At 44.9% G+C, this 16032-nt stretch overlaps 1 protein-coding gene across 3 annotated transcripts in view; it reads left to right on the forward strand.

The window, feature by feature from the left end:
• The first annotated feature begins 13280 nt into the window (after nucleotides 1–13280).
• Nucleotides 13281–16032, forward strand: part of HIPK1 (homeodomain interacting protein kinase 1) — a 57794-nt gene continuing 55042 nt past the window's right edge. For all 3 annotated transcript variants that reach the window (XM_038749548.1, XM_038749549.1, XM_038749550.1), the window contains exon 1: nucleotides 13281–13369. The gene's annotated coding sequence lies outside the window, so the exon portion shown is untranslated. The remainder of the gene's footprint in view (nucleotides 13370–16032) is intronic.

Here is a 16032-nt window from a genome sequence, read left to right on the forward strand (position 1 = left end):
GGGGGCAGCATGACCTAATGGAAATAGCCTGGGATGGGGAGTCAGAAGACCTGGGTGCGAGTCCCAGCCTTGCCACTATCCTACTTGGGCAGTTAGGTAGCTGCTTTTAGCCTCTGTTTCCTCATCTGTAAAATGGGGGTTAAATAGATTTTGAGCCCAGTGTGGGATAGGGACTTGGGTCCATTCTTATACTCTAGTATCTACCCCCATCGCCTGGCACGTAATTAAGCACTTAATAAATGCCTTAATTATTAATAGACGGATGGCGATTCAGTGCCAAAGCTTTGCCCTCGCCCCCAATCCCAGAGGTGTTTGTTTCACCATTTTTTGCTTAAAGTCCCATCCATCTCCAACCACATGTTTGACCACACTGGCCTGGGCTTGATCTCACCTGGGTAAATCATGCCAGGCAAGACTCCAGGTGGGTGGGAAGGAGAGTTACATACAAGTTAACATACAAGAGAACATACAAGTTACATACAAGAGAACATACAAGTTAGCAGCTTCTTTAACAATACGGTCTCAAGACTAGGCTTGTTATGGGCAGGACACGTATCTCCTGGCCTTTCCTGACTAAGCCTTCCAGGCCTCTCTTTGTACTCCCTTCTTTGTCAGCCTGACTTGCTCCCTTTATTCATCCCCCATCCCAGTCCCACAGCATTTATGTGCATATCTGTAATTTATTTATTTATAGTAATGTCCCTCTCCCCCTCTAGACTGTAAGCTTGTTGTGGGCAGGGAACGTGTCTGTTTATTGTTATATTGAACTCTCCCAAGTGCTTAGTACGGTGCTTTGAACACAGTTAGTGTGCAAGAAATGCGATTGAATGAATTAATAATTGTTGTATTAATTAATCAATCAATCAAATGTATTTATTGTGCACTTACTGTGTGCAAAGCACTGTACTAAGTGCTTGGTAGAGTACAATACAACAGACACAGTCCCTGCCCATAACAAGCTTACATGTACTCTCCCATGCGCTTAGTGTACAGTGCTAATCACTCAATAAGTACCACTGATTGATCTGTGGCAGTAAAAGGTGGAAAGTTAGAGGTAGGTTTGGGGGAAGAATGGAGGTAATGGTGATGAGTTGTGAGTGAAAAAACACCCTCATTTTTTTTATGGTATTTGTAAAGTGCTTACTATGTGCAAAGCACTGTTCTAAGCACTGATAGTGATGGTATTTGTTAAGAACTTACTATGTGCCATGCACTGTTCTAAGCACTGGGGTAGATTCAAGGTAAACAGGTTGTCCCACGTGGGGCTCACAGTCTTAATCCCCATTTTATAGATGAGGGAACTGAGGTACAGAGAAGTCAAGTGACTTGCCCAAAGTCACACAGCTGACAGGTGGTAGTGCGGAATTAGAACCCATGACCTCTAACTCTTAAACCCGGGCTCTTGCCACTAAGCCACGCTGCTTCAGTCTGGTTAGTGCGGAGAAAGCAAAGACTTGCATCTGAAGGGAGGAAATTTAGAAGAAACTATGTGGGGAAACAAGGATGAGTCCGGTAAATCTTGGATTCGTCAGATTGATAGGGATGGACCTATTGCTTGGTCACTAGAGACGACTCTACAAAAATAAAGAAGCCTCGCAGGGAGGGGTTAGAAAAGGGCTACTGGTGTTCAGAATCAAATTCCCCTACTACCTCCAACAGAGAAGAGGTGGAGGAAACAACAAAACAATGGCTTAGGAACTTGGGGTCACTGTAGAGGTTACTGAGCCAGAGGGGTACTTTACCAAGAATCACACAACACAATCAGTGGGGGAGTCTCATACAGAGAAAGCAGGAGGTTTTTTTTTTAACTCTTCTCAAGCGTTCTGAGCACTCGACCTATTCCACTTCGTTAAAACATTTCCTCAGCAAGAGCCGTTCCACTTCATCATTATGTTTACTGCCTCTGTCTCGGGTTATTTGAATTAAGAAGCCAAACAGTGTTCTCTCTTCTTCTTTGTCTTTTCTCCTCTCCCTGCTTCTCGCCTTTCCTTCTCTCCTTCCCCTCTCTCCTTCTCTCTCTCGCCTCTCTCTGGGTCTATATGGCACAAAATAAATTGAGAATCGGGCAATCATTTGCGTAATTATCCATCTGTATATAAGTTTCCTGTGGACAGGGAACGTTCTTGTGTTTCAGTTGTACTTCAAGCGCTTAGAGCAGTGCCTTGCATTCAGTATGTGTCCGATAAATACCATTTTAATTTGATCAGCGTGGACAGCCAAACAAAATATTCAGGTGAAATCCGCTTTTTAAAAGTGTTTATTGAATGCAGCCATTCAGCATTCATTCATTCATTCATATTTATTGAGGGCGTACTGTGTGCAGAGCACTGTACTAAGCACTTGGGAAGTACAAGTCGGCAACATATAGAGACGGTCCCTACCCAACATTGGGCTCACAGTCATGTGCAGAGCACTGTCCTAGGGAGCCTAAAATAGGTGGAAAATACATGGACTCTGTCATTTAGGAGCTTTCACTAACTCTGGGGTCAGAATTTCCAGTCTGGCGTACTACATTGATCAAATTAACTGGATAACTGCCAAAGCCCAACTTTATTTGTTCTGTTGTAGACGTGGCTCGAAGATTGTCTGAGAATTTTCCAGGATAGCTCAAAGAGGGAGAAAAGGGGCATTTCCGCTCACTCCCTGAGTCCAAAGTCACCCCAGCTGAGATCAAGAGTGGAGCACTCTGTGTTCCTCCCCTATTTCAGATTTCCCAAACACTGAGGAGGAAGTCCTATAAGAGCAAACAAACAAGACTGTCCCGAGGGAGTGGACACTTTAACTAACCCAGGACTCCCCAGAGAATAAACTTTCCTGTTCCATGGAATAAGGAACCTCTCCCTTTACTATTAAGCCAAGGAGAGGCCGAAATGCTTTCTAATTAGAAGCAATGTAACCCTTTCAGTGCATCTTTATTTGGGACATTGACCGGCAAAGGCACAGCTAGGGAAAGGTGAGTTTTGAAGGTGGGGAGAGTGATCATCTGTCGGATGCGAAGAAGGAAGGTGTCCCAGGACAGAGGCGGGACGTGGGCGAGGGGTCGGTGGCAAAATAGATGAGACTGGGGTACAGAGCGTAGTTTGGCATTAGAGGAGGTGATTGAGTGCTTGAAATCCAACGTTAAGGAGTTTATTTTTGACGTGCTGGTGGATGGGCAACCCCTGGAGGTTCTTGAGAAGTGGGGAAACATGGGATGAATGCTTTTGTAGAATGATGATCTGAGCAGCAGAGTGTAGTATGTTGGAAGTGGGGAGAGACGGGAGGCAGGGAAGTCAAGAAGGAGGCTAAGTAATCAAGCCAGGATTGGATAAGTGCTTGGATTAACGTGGTAGTACTTGTTTTGTTTTGTTTTGTTCGTCTCCCCCTTCTAGACTGTGAGCCCGTTGTTGGGTAGGGATTGTCTACGAGAGGCAGCGTGGCTCAGTGGAAAGAGGAGTCAGAGGTCATGGGTTCAAATCCTGACTCCGCCAATTGCCGGCTGTGTGACTTTGGGCAAGTTACTTAACTTCTCTGTGCCCCAGTTATCTCATTTGCAAAATGGGGATTAAGACTGTGAGCCCCCCGTGGGACAACCTGATCACCTTGTAACCTCCCCAGTGCTTAGGACAGTGCTTTGCACATCGTAAGCGCTTAATAAATGCTATTATTATTATTATTATTATTATTATGGCATTGCCAACCATTCCTGTTACCCATCCAAGAGGAAGAGGAACCCAGTGTGGCTCAGTGGAAAGAGCACGGGCTTTGGAGTCAGAGATCATGGGTTCAAATCCTGGCTCCACCAATTGTCAGCTGTGTGACCTTGGGCAAGTCACTTCACTTCTCTGGGCCTCAGTTACCTCATCTGTAAAATGGGGATGAAGACTGTGAGCCCCCTGAGGGACACCCTGATCACCTTGTAACCTCCCCAGTGCTTAGAACCAATGTGCTTTGTGCTTTGCACATAGTAAGCGCTTAATAAATGCCATCATCATCAATAATGGCAAGTGAGTCAGAGACAGGTTTTTTTTGGGGTTTTTTTTGCTTGTTTGTTTTTAATACAGGATGGTGTGTTACATTCTCACCTCTTGAACAACCAATTTTCCTGGTGCCTTGGCTGACCCTAGGGGTGGGGGGCGGGGGTGTGAGAGGGCTGGTTTGCAAAAACTGAAGTGGGTGGAGGCTAATTGCAGGACTTGTTTGTCTTGTGACTTTCTCAGCGAGTATCAGAATGGAGAGAGGAAAGCTTTCATGACCACTTTTAATCCCAAAACAGGGGGTTCCAAGAAGTTGCCTTGGTCTTCCTCCCTTCCTCCTGAGTTTCAGTAGAGGGGACATTTTAATAACCCTCAGGGGCTCCTGAGGCATGAGCTAAGAGTTCCTCCTCCTCCTCCCACTCTTTCACTTGGATTACAGTATCCTTTCACCACAAGGGCCTACTCTAGTACATCAGCTTCTTTTATGTCTGTAATTAAATCTCTGAGGAAAGCAGAAACAGCAACCTGTCAACAACCAGAGTCTAATCCCGGCTCTGTCACTTGTCTGGGGTGTGACCTTGGGCAAGTCACTTCACTGCTCTGTTCCTCAGTTTCCTCATCCCCCAATTTGGGATTAAGACCGTGAGCCTCTCGTGGGGCAGGGACCATGTTCAACCCGATTTGCCTGTATCTATCCTAGCGCTTAGTAGGGTGCTTGGCAAATAGTAAGTACTTAACAACCCTGCCTGGTGTTTAGGTCACCTCTGCAGAAGTTGGGGCCTCGGCACAATAAGCCCCTTCCTTTGTCCTCCCCTCCCCAGCCTCAGGAGCTCTGATGGCTTGCGGAACCTAGATACGGTCGGGGATGCTTATGTGTGTATATATATATATATACACATATATATACATATGTATATACAATATATATACAATTATATTGTATTATATATACAATATATATACAATTATATTGTATTATATATACAATATATATACAATTATATTGTATTATATATACAATATAATAATAGTTATGGTATTTGTTAAGTGCTTTGCACATAGTAAGTGCTTAACAGATACCATTGTTATTATTATTATTATTGTTCCCTGTGGGGCACACGGTCTTCATCCTCATTTGACAGATGAGGTAACAGAGAATTGAAGTGGCTTGCCCAAGGTCACCCAGCATTATGACATCTAGCCTTGAAGGGTGCTCAATAAATACGACTGAATGAATGAAGGAATACATATTTACTATTCTATTTATTTTGTTAATGATGTGCATCTTGCTTTACTTCTATTTATATATATACATATATATATGGGGGGGGGGTTGGGTGTGGTGATGACATCACAACTGTGGTGATGTCCTAGCGTGATGTCAAATAATAATATCATCATCATCATCATCAATCGTATTTATTGAGCGCTTACTGTGTGCAGAGCACTGTACTAAGCGCTTGGGAAGTACAAGTTGGTAACATATAGAGACAGTCCCTACCCAGCAGTGGGCTCACAGTCTAAAAGGGGGAGACAGAGAACAAAACCAAACATACTAACAAAATAAAATAAATAGAATAGATATGTACAAGTAAAATAAATACATAAATAAATAAATAGAGTAATATAGTTATGGTATTTGTTAAGTGCTTACTATGTGCCAAGCACTGGGGTAGATACAGGGTAATTAGGTTGTCCCACATGGGGCTCACACTTTTAATCCCTATTTTACAGATGAGGTATCTGAGGCACAGGGAAGTGAAGTGACTCACCCAAGGTCACACAGCAGACAAGTGGCAGAGGCAGGATTAGAACCCACGACCTCTGACTCCCAGGCTCTTTCCACTAAGCCATGCTGCTTCTCCAATAACAGTGGTATCTGTTAAGCGCTTACTATGCGCCAGGCCCTGTTCTAAGCACTGGGGTGGGACAACATGATTTCAACCTGATTAGAACAGCACATAATAAGTGCTTACCAAATACCATTATTATTATTATTACAAGGTAATCAGGTTGTCCCACGTGGGGCTCTCACTCTTCAGTCTTTAGAGAAAGCAGTGTGGCTCAGTGGAAAGAGCCCGGGCTTGGGAGTCGGAGGTCGTGGGTTCTAATCCTGTCCGCCACTTGTCAGCTGTGTGACTTCAGGCAAGTCACTTCACTTCTCTGTGCTTCAGTTCCCTCATCTGTAAAATGGGGATGAAGACTGTGAGCCCTCCTTGGGACAACCTTATCACCTTGTAATAATAATGATGGCATTTATTAAGCACTTACTATGTGCAAAGCACTGTTCCAAGCGCTGGGGAGGTTACAAGGTGATCAGGTTGTCCCACGGGGGGCTCACAGTCTTCACCCCCATTTTACAGATGTGGTAACTGAGGCACAGAGAAGTTAAGTGACTTGCCTAAAGTTACACAGCTGACAATTGGTGGAGCCAGGCGGTAACCTCTCCAGTGCTTAGAACAGCGTTTCGCACATAGTAAGCGCTTAATAAATGCCATTATTATTATTATTATTATTATTATTTGACAGATGAGGTAACAGAGAAGTAAAGTGACCTGCCCAAGGTCACCCAGCAGACGAGTCATTATGACGTCTGGCCTCGGAGGGCGCTCAATAATAATAATAATAATAATGACAGCATTTATTAAGTGCTTACTATGTGCAAAGCACTGTTCTAAGCGCTTTCAATACGATTGACTGAATGAAGGAAGGAATAAGGGCCAAGCTATCCCCCCGCCTTACCTCCTTCCCCTCCCCACAGCACCTATATATTTGTTTGTACATATTTATTACTCTAATTATTTTACTTCTACATATTTACTATTCTATTTATTTTATTTTGTTAATATGTTTTGTTTTGCTGTCTGTCTCCACCTTCTAGACTGTGACCCCGCTGTTGGGTAGGGACCATCTCTATATGTTGCCGACGTGTACTTCCCAAGCGCTTAGTACAGTGCTCTGCACACAGTAAGTGCTGTACATATTTATTACTCTATTTTACTTGTACATATTTATTATTCTATTTATTTTATTTTGTTAATATGTTTTGTTTTCTTGTCTGTCTCCCCCTCCTACACTGTGAGCCCGCTGTAGGGTAGGGACCATCTCTATATGTTGCTGACTTGTACTTCCCAAGCGCTTAGTACAGTGCTCTGCACACAGTCAGCGCTCAATAAATACGATTGAATGAATGAATGAATGTTAGGTAGGGACCGTCTCTATATGTCGCCAACTTGTACTTCCCAAGCGCTTAGTACAGTGCTCTGCACACAGTAAGCGCTCAACAAATACGATTGAATGAATGAATGAATGTTTGGTAGGGACTGTCTCCGTATGTTGCCAACTTGTATTTCCCAAGCGCTTAGTACAGTGCTCTGCACACAGTAAACGCTCAATAAATACGATTGAATAAATAATAATAATGACGGCATTTATTAAGCGCTTATTGTGTGCAAAGCACTGTTCTAAGCGCTTCCTATAAATACGATTGATAGAATGAAGGAAGGAAGGAGGGCCAAGCTAAGGGAACATGGGTCTGAGGTGAAAAGGTGAAAAGCACTGTTGTAAGCGCTTCCAATAAATACGATTGATTGAATGAAGGAAGGAAGGAGGGCCAAGCTAAGGGAACATGGGTCTGTGGTAAAAGTCGCAACTTGTACTTCCCAAGCGCTTAGTACAGTACTCTGCACACAGTAAGCGCTCAATAAATACGACAATGAATGAATGCAAAGCACTGTTCTAAGAGCTTCCAATAAATACAATTGATTGAACAAAAGAAGGAGGGCCAAGCTAAGGGAACATGGGTCTGAGGTGAAAAGGTGCAAAGCACTATTCTGAGCGCTTCCAATAAATACGATTGATTGAACGAAGGAAGGAAGTTGGGCCAAGCTAAGGGAACATGGGTCTGAGGTGAAAAGGTGCAAAACACTGTTCTAAGTGCTTCCTATAAATACGATTGATAGAATGAAGGAGGGCCAAGCTAAGGGGACATGGGTCTGAGGTGAAAAGGTGCAAAGCACTGTTCTAAGCGCTTCCTAGAAATAAGTTTGATAGAAGGAAGGAAGGAGGGCCAAGCTAAGGGAACATGGTTCTGAGGTGAAAAGGTGCAAAGCACTGTTGTAAGCGCTTCCAATAAATACGATTGATTGAACGAAGGAAGGAAGGAGGGCCAAGCTAGGGGAACATTGGTCTGAGGGTGCAAAGCACTGTTCTAAGCGCTTCCAATAAATACGATTGATTGAACGAAGGAAGGAAGGAGGGCCAAGCTAAGGGAACATGGCTCTGAGGTGAAAAGGTGCAAAGCACTGTTCTAAGCGCTTCCAATAAATGCGATTGATAGAATGAAGGAGGGCCAAGCTAGGGGAACATGTTTCTGAGGTGAAAAGGTGCAAAGCACTGTTCTAAGCACTTCCAATAAATACGATTGAACGAAGGAAGGAAGGAGGGCCAAGCTAAGGGAACATGGTTCTGAGGTGAAAAGGTGCAAAGCACTGTTCTGAGCTCTTCCAATAAATACGACTGATTGAACGAAGGAAGGAGGGCCAAGCTAAGGGAACATGGGTCTGAGGTGAAAAGGTACAAAGCACTGTTGTAAGCGCTTCCTATAAATACAATTGATTGAACGAAGGCAGGAAGGAGGGCCAAGCTAAGGGAACATTGTTCTGAGGTGAAAAGGTGCAAAGCACTGTTCTAAGCGCTTCCTATAAATATGATTGATAGAATGAAGGAGGGCCAAGCTAAGGGAACACGGGTCTGAGGTGAAAAGGTGCAAAGCACTGTTGTAAGCGCTTCCAATAAATACGATCGATTGAACGAAGGAAGGAAGGAGGGCCAAGCTAAGGGAACATTGTTCTGAGGTGAAAAGGTGCAAAACACTGTTCTAAGCGCTTCCTATGAATAAGATTGATAGAATGAAGGAAGGAAGGAGGGCCAAGCTAAGGGAACATGGGTCTGAGGTGAAAAGGTACAAAGCACTGTTGTAAGCGCTTCCTATAAATACAATTGATTGAACGAAGGCAGGAAGGAGGGCCAAGCTAAGGGAACATTGTTCTGAGGTGAAAAGGTGCAAAACACTGTTCTAAGCGCTTCCTATAAACACGATTGATAGAATGAAAGAGGGCCAAGCTAAGGGAACATGGGTCTGAGGTGAAAAGGTGAAAAGCACTGTTGTAAGCGCTTCCAATAAATACGATCGATTGAACGAAGGAAGGAAGGAGGGCCAAGCTAAGGGAACATTGTTCTGAGGTGAAAAGGTGCAAAACACTGTTCTAAGCGCTTCCTATGAATAAGATTGATAGAATGAAGGAAGGAAGGAGGGCCAAGCTAAGGGAACATGGGTCTGAGGTGAAAAGGTACAAAGCACTGTTGTAAGCGCTTCCTATAAATACAATTGATTGAACGAAGGCAGGAAGGAGGGCCAAGCTAAGGGAACATTGTTCTGAGGTGAAAAGGTGCAAAACACTGTTCTAAGCGCTTCCTATAAACACGATTGATAGAATGAAAGAGGGCCAAGCTAAGGGAACATGGGTCTGAGGTGAAAAGGTGCAAAGCACTGTTGTAAGCACTTCCTATAAATACAATTGATTGAACGAAGGCAGGAAGGAGGGCCAAGCTAAGGGAACATTGTTCTGAGGTGAAAAGGTGCAAAGCACCGTTCTAAGCGCTTCCTATAAATATGATTGATAGAATGAAGGAGGGCCAAGCTAAGGGAACACGGGTCTGAGGTGAAAAGGTGCAAAGCACTGTTTTAAGCGCTTCCAATAAATACGATCGATTGAACGAAGGAAGGAAGGAGGGCCAAGCTAAGGGAACATTGTTCTGAGGTGAAAAGGTGCAAAACACTGTTCTAAGCGCTTCCTATAAATACGATTGATAGAATGAAGGAGGGCCAAGCTAAGGGAACACGGGTCTGAGGTGAAAAGGTGCAAAGCACTGTTCTACGTGCTTCCTATAAATACGATTGATAGAATGAAGGAGGGCCAAGCTAGGGGAACATGGGTCTGAGGTGAAAAGGTGCAAAGCACTGTTCTAAGCACTTCCTATAAATACGATTTATAGAATGAAGGAGGGCCAAGCTAGGGGAACATGGTTCTGAGGTGAAAAGGTGCAAAGCACTGTTCTGAGCGCTTCCAATAAATATGACTGATTGAACGAAGGAAGGAAGGAGGGCCAAGGTAAGGGAACATGGTTCTGAGGTGAAAAGGTGCAAAACACTGAACTAAGCGCTTCCTATAAATATGATTGATAGAATGAAGGAGGGCCAAGCTAAGGGAACATGGGTCTGAGGTGAAAAGGTGCAAAGCACTGTTGTAAGCACTTCCAATAAATACGATCAATTGAACGAAGAAAGGAAGGAAGGCCAAGCTAAGGGAACATGGTCCTGAGGTGAAAAGGTGCAAAGCACTGTTCTAAGTGCTTCCTATAAATATGATTGATAGAATGAAGGAGGGCCAAGCTAAGGGAACATGGGTCTGAGGTGAAAAGGTGCAAAGCACTGTTGTAAGCACTTCCTATAAATACAATTGATTGAACGAAGGCAGGAAGGAGGGCCAAGCTAAGGGAACATTGTTCTGAGGTGAAAAGGTGCAAAGCACCGTTCTAAGCGCTTCCTATAAATATGATTGATAGAATGAAGGAGGGCCAAGCTAAGGGAACACGGGTCTGAGGTGAAAAGGTGCAAAGCACTGTTTTAAGCGCTTCCAATAAATACGATCGATTGAACGAAGGAAGGAAGGAGGGCCAAGCTAAGGGAACATTGTTCTGAGGTGAAAAGGTGCAAAACACTGTTCTAAGCGCTTCCTATAAATACGATTGATAGAATGAAGGAGGGCCAAGCTAAGGGAACACGGGTCTGAGGTGAAAAGGTGCAAAGCACTGTTCTACGTGCTTCCTATAAATACGATTGATAGAATGAAGGAGGGCCAAGCTAGGGGAACATGGGTCTGAGGTGAAAAGGTGCAAAGCACTGTTCTAAGCACTTCCTATAAATACGATTTATAGAATGAAGGAGGGCCAAGCTAGGGGAACATGGTTCTGAGGTGAAAAGGTGCAAAGCACTGTTCTGAGCGCTTCCAATAAATATGACTGATTGAACGAAGGAAGGAAGGAGGGCCAAGGTAAGGGAACATGGTTCTGAGGTGAAAAGGTGCAAAACACTGAACTAAGCGCTTCCTATAAATATGATTGATAGAATGAAGGAGGGCCAAGCTAAGGGAACATGGGTCTGAGGTGAAAAGGTGCAAAGCACTGTTGTAAGCACTTCCAATAAATACGATCAATTGAACGAAGAAAGGAAGGAAGGCCAAGCTAAGGGAACATGGTCCTGAGGTGAAAAGGTGCAAAGCACTGTTCTAAGTGCTTCCTATAAATATGATTGATAGAATGAAGGAGGGCCAAGCTAAGGGAACATGGGTCTGAGGTGAAAAGGTGCAAAGCACTGTTGTAAGCACTTCCAATAAATACGATCAATTGAACGAAGAAAGGAAGGAAGGCCAAGCTAAGGGAACATGGTTCTGAGGTGAAAAGGTGCAAAGCACTGTTCTAAGTGCTTCCTATAAATATGATTGATAGAATGAAGGAGGGCCAAGCTAAGGGAACACGGGTCTGAGGTGAAAAGGTGCACAGCACTGTTCTAAGCGCTTCCTATAAATACGATTGATAGAATGAAGGATAGAAGGAGGGCCAATATAGGGGAACATGGGTCTGAGGGTGCAAAGCACTGTTGTAAGCGCTTCCAATAAATACAATTGATTGAACGAAGGCAGGAAGGAGGGCCAAGCTAAGAGGACATGGGTCTGAGGTGAAAAGGTGCAAAGCACTGTTCTAAGCGCTTCCAATAAATATGATTGATTGAACGAAGGAAGGAAGGAGGGCCAAGCTAAGGGAAAATGGGTCTGAGGTGAAAAGGTGCAAAGCACTGTTCTAAGCGCTTCTTATAAATACGATTGATAGAATGAAGGAGGGCCAAGCTAGGGGAACATGATTCTGAGGTGAAAAGGTGCAAAGCACTGCTCTGAACGCTTCTTAGAAATAAGATTGATTGAACGAAGGAAGGAAGGAGGGCCAAGCTAGGGGAACATGGGTCTGAGGGTGCAAAGCACTGTTGTAAGCGCTTCCTAGAAATACGACTGATTGAACGAAGGAAGGAAGGAGGACCAAGCTAAGGGAACATTGTTCTGAGGTGAAAAGGTGCAAAACACTGTTCTGAGCGCTTCCTATAAATACGATTGATAGAATGAAGGAGGGCCAAGCTAAGGGCACACGGGTCTGAGGTGAAAAGGTGCAAAGCACCGTTGTAAGCGCTTCCTATAAATACGATTTATAGAATGAGGGAAGGAAGGAGGGCCAAGCTAAGGGAACATGGGTCTGAGGTGAAAAGGTGCAAAGCACTGTTCTAAGTGCTTCCTATAGATACGATTGATAGAGTGAAGGAGGGCCAAGCTAAGGGAACATGGGTCTGATGTGAAAAGGTGCAAAGCACTGTTGTAAGCGCTTCCAATAAATACGATCGATTGAACGAAGGAAGGAAGGAGGGCCAAGCTAAGGGAACATGGGTCTGAGGTGAAAAGGTGGAAAACACTGTTCTAAGCGCTTCCTATAAATACGATTGATTGAACGAATGAAGGAGGGCCAAGCTAGGGGAACATGTTTCTGAGGTGAAAAGATGCAAAACACTGTTCTTAGCGCTTCCTAGAAATAAGATTGATAGAATGAAGGCAGGAAGGCGGGCCAACCTAAGGGAACATGGGTCTGAGGTGAAAAGGTGCAAAGCACTGTTGTAAGCGCTTCCCATAAATACGATTGATTGAACAAAGGCAGGAAGGAGGACCAAGCTAAGGGAACATGGGTCTGAGGTGAAAAGGTGCAAAGCACTGTTCTAAGCGCTTCCTAGAAATACGATCGATTGAACGGAGGACTGAAGGAGGGCCAAACTAAGGGAACACGGGTTTGAGGTGAAAAGGGGCGGGCCGTGGGTTTCCGCTTTCATCATGGCGGCTCGGAGGGGCACTTCCGGCGAGGGGCGGCGCCATGTCGGGCTGGGCGTGGGGATGGGGATGGGGGGCGGCGCTCGGCGCTCGGCTCGTCGCGTCTGGCGGCGAGGGCGGCGGGAGCAGAAGGGGCCCGGCCGCGGCCCCGGATGGGAGCGGGAGGGCGTGAGGGGAGCCACAGGGCCCCAGGCGGCCGCTCCTCCTCCTCCTCCTCCTCCTCCTCCTCCTCGTCCTCCTCGTCGTCGTCGTCGTCCTCGTCGTCCATCTCGTCAGGGCGGGCGGGCGGGCGCTGAGGCGTGTCCGGGGTCCGGGGTCTCGGGTCCCGGGCCGGCCAGGGCGGGGGGTATCATGACCCGGCGGCGGGGCCCCGCATCTCCACACCCAACGGCAGCTCCAGCAAGCGGCTGAGAACCAGACCCACCGGCGGTGAGTGCCCGGAAGAACCCTCTCATAATAATAATAATAGTAATAATAATAATATTTGTTAATCGCTTACTTTTCACTCAGTCGTCACTATTACTATCACTACTTACTAGCCACTCAATCAATCACTCAATTTATTGAGCCCGCTGTTGGGTAGGGACCGTCTCTCTATGTTGCCGACTTGGACTTCCCCACCTTTAGTCCAGTGCTCCGCACACAGTAAGCGCTCAATGAATACGATTGACTGAATGAATGAATAATAATGGGGTTTGTTAAGCGCTTACTATTCACTCAGTCGTTCACTATTACTATCATAGGGACCGTCTCTCTATGTTGCCAACTTGGACTTCCCCACCTTTAGTCCAGTGCTCTGCACACAGTAAGCGCTCAATGAATACGATTAACTGACTGAATGAATAATAATGGTGTTTGTTAAGCGCTTACTATTCACTCAGTCGTTCACTATTACTATCATAGGGACCGTCTCTCTATGTTGCCAACTTGGACTTCCCCACCTTTAGTCCAGTGCTCTGCACACAGTAAGCGCTCAATAAATACGACTGAGTGAGTGAATGAATGAATAATAATGGTGTTTGTTAAGCGCTTACTATTCACTCAGTCATTCGCTATTACTATCACTACTTAGTAGTCAGTCAATCACTCAATTTATTGAGCCCGCTGTTGGGTCGGGACCGTCTCTCTATGTTGCCGACTTGGACTTCCCCACCTTTAGTCCAGTGCTCCGCACACAGTAAGCGCTCAATAAATACGATTGAGTGAGTGAATGAATGAATGATAATGGTGTTTGTTAAGCGCTTACTATTCACTCAGTCGTTCACTATTACTATCACTACTATAATTGTCTTTATATGTTGCCAAGTTGCCAACTTGGACTTCCCCACCTTTAGTCCAGTGCTCTGCACACAGTAAGCGCTCAATGAATACGATGGAGCGAGTGAATGAATGAATAATAATGGTGTTTGTTAAGCGCTTACTATTCACTCAGTCGTTCACTATTACTGTCGCTACTTTCCAGTCACTCACTCAATCACTCAATTTATTGAGCACTTACTGTATGCATGACTCTAGACTGTGAGCCCACTGTTGGGTAGGGACCGTCTCTCTATGTTGCCAACTTGGACTTCCCCACCTTTAGTCCAGTGCACCCAGTAAGCGCTCAATAAATACGACTGAGTGAATGAATGAATGATAATGGTGTTTAAGCGCTTACTATTCACTCAGTCGTCACTATTACTATCGCTACTTACTAGCCACTCAAGCAATCACTCAATTTATTGAGCCCGCTGTTGGGTCGGGACCGTCTCTCTATGTTGCCAACTTGGACTTCCCCACCTTTACTGCAGTGCTCTGCACATAGTAAGCACTCAATAAATACGACTGAGTGAGTGAATGAATGAATGATAATGGTGTTTGTTAAGCGCTTACTATTCACTCAGTCGCTCACTATTACTATCACTACTTAGTAGTCACTCAGTCAATCACTTAGTTTATTGAGTGCTTACTGTGTGCATGATTCTAGGCTGTAAGCCCGCTGTTGGGTAGGGATCGTCTCTCTATGTTGCCAACTTGGACTTCCCAACCTTTACTACAGTGCTCTGCACACAGTAAGCGCTCAATGAATACGATTGACTGAATGAATGAATAATAATGGTGTTTGTTAAGCGCTTACTATTCACTGTCGTTCACTATTACTATCATAGGGACTGTCTCTATATGTTGCCAACTTGGACTTCCCCACCTTTAGTCCAGTGCACTGCACACAGTAAGCGCTCTATGAATACGATTGAGTGAGTGAATGAATGAATGATAATGGGGTTTGTTAAGCGCTTACTATTCACTCAGTCGTCACTATTACTATCGCTACTCACTAGCCACTCAATCAATCACTCAATTTATTGAGCCCGCTGTTGGTTAGGGACCGTCTCTCTACGTTGCCAACTTGGACTTCCCCACCTTTAGTACAGTGCTCCGTGCACAGTAAGCGCTCAATAAATACGATGGAGTGAGTGAATGAATGAATGATAGTGGAGTTTGTTAAGCGCTTACTATTCACTCAGTCGTCACTATTACTATCACTACTTACTAGCCACTCCATCACTCAATTTATTGAGCCCGCTGTTGGGTCGGGACCGTCTCTCTATGTTGCCAACTTGGACTTCCCCACCTTTAGTCCAGTGCTCTGCACCCAGTAAGCGCTCACTAAATACGATTGAGTGAAAGAATGAATAATAATGGTGTTTGTTAAGCGCTTACTATTCACTCAGTCGTCACTATTACTATCACTACTTACTAGCCACTCAATCAATCACTCAATTTATTGAGCCCGCTGTTGGGTCGGGACCGTCTCTCTACGTTGCAAACTTGGACTTCCCCACCTTTAGTCCAGTGCTCTGCACACAGTAAGCGCTCAATAAATAAGATTGAGTGAGTGAATGAATGAATGATAATGGTGTTTGTTAAGCACTTACTATTCACTCAGTCGTTCACTATTACTATCGCTACTTACCAGTCACTCACTCAATTTATTGAGCGCTTACTGTGTGCATGATTCTAGACTGTGAGCCCGCTGTTGGGTAGGGACCATCTCTCTATGTTGCCAACTTGGACTTCCCCACCTTTAGTCCAGTGCTCTGCACACAGTAAGC

This window comes from Tachyglossus aculeatus, chromosome 7 (assembly GCF_015852505.1).
Source record: "Tachyglossus aculeatus isolate mTacAcu1 chromosome 7, mTacAcu1.pri, whole genome shotgun sequence".
In the NCBI taxonomy this organism is placed as follows: Eukaryota; Metazoa; Chordata; class Mammalia; order Monotremata; family Tachyglossidae; genus Tachyglossus; species Tachyglossus aculeatus.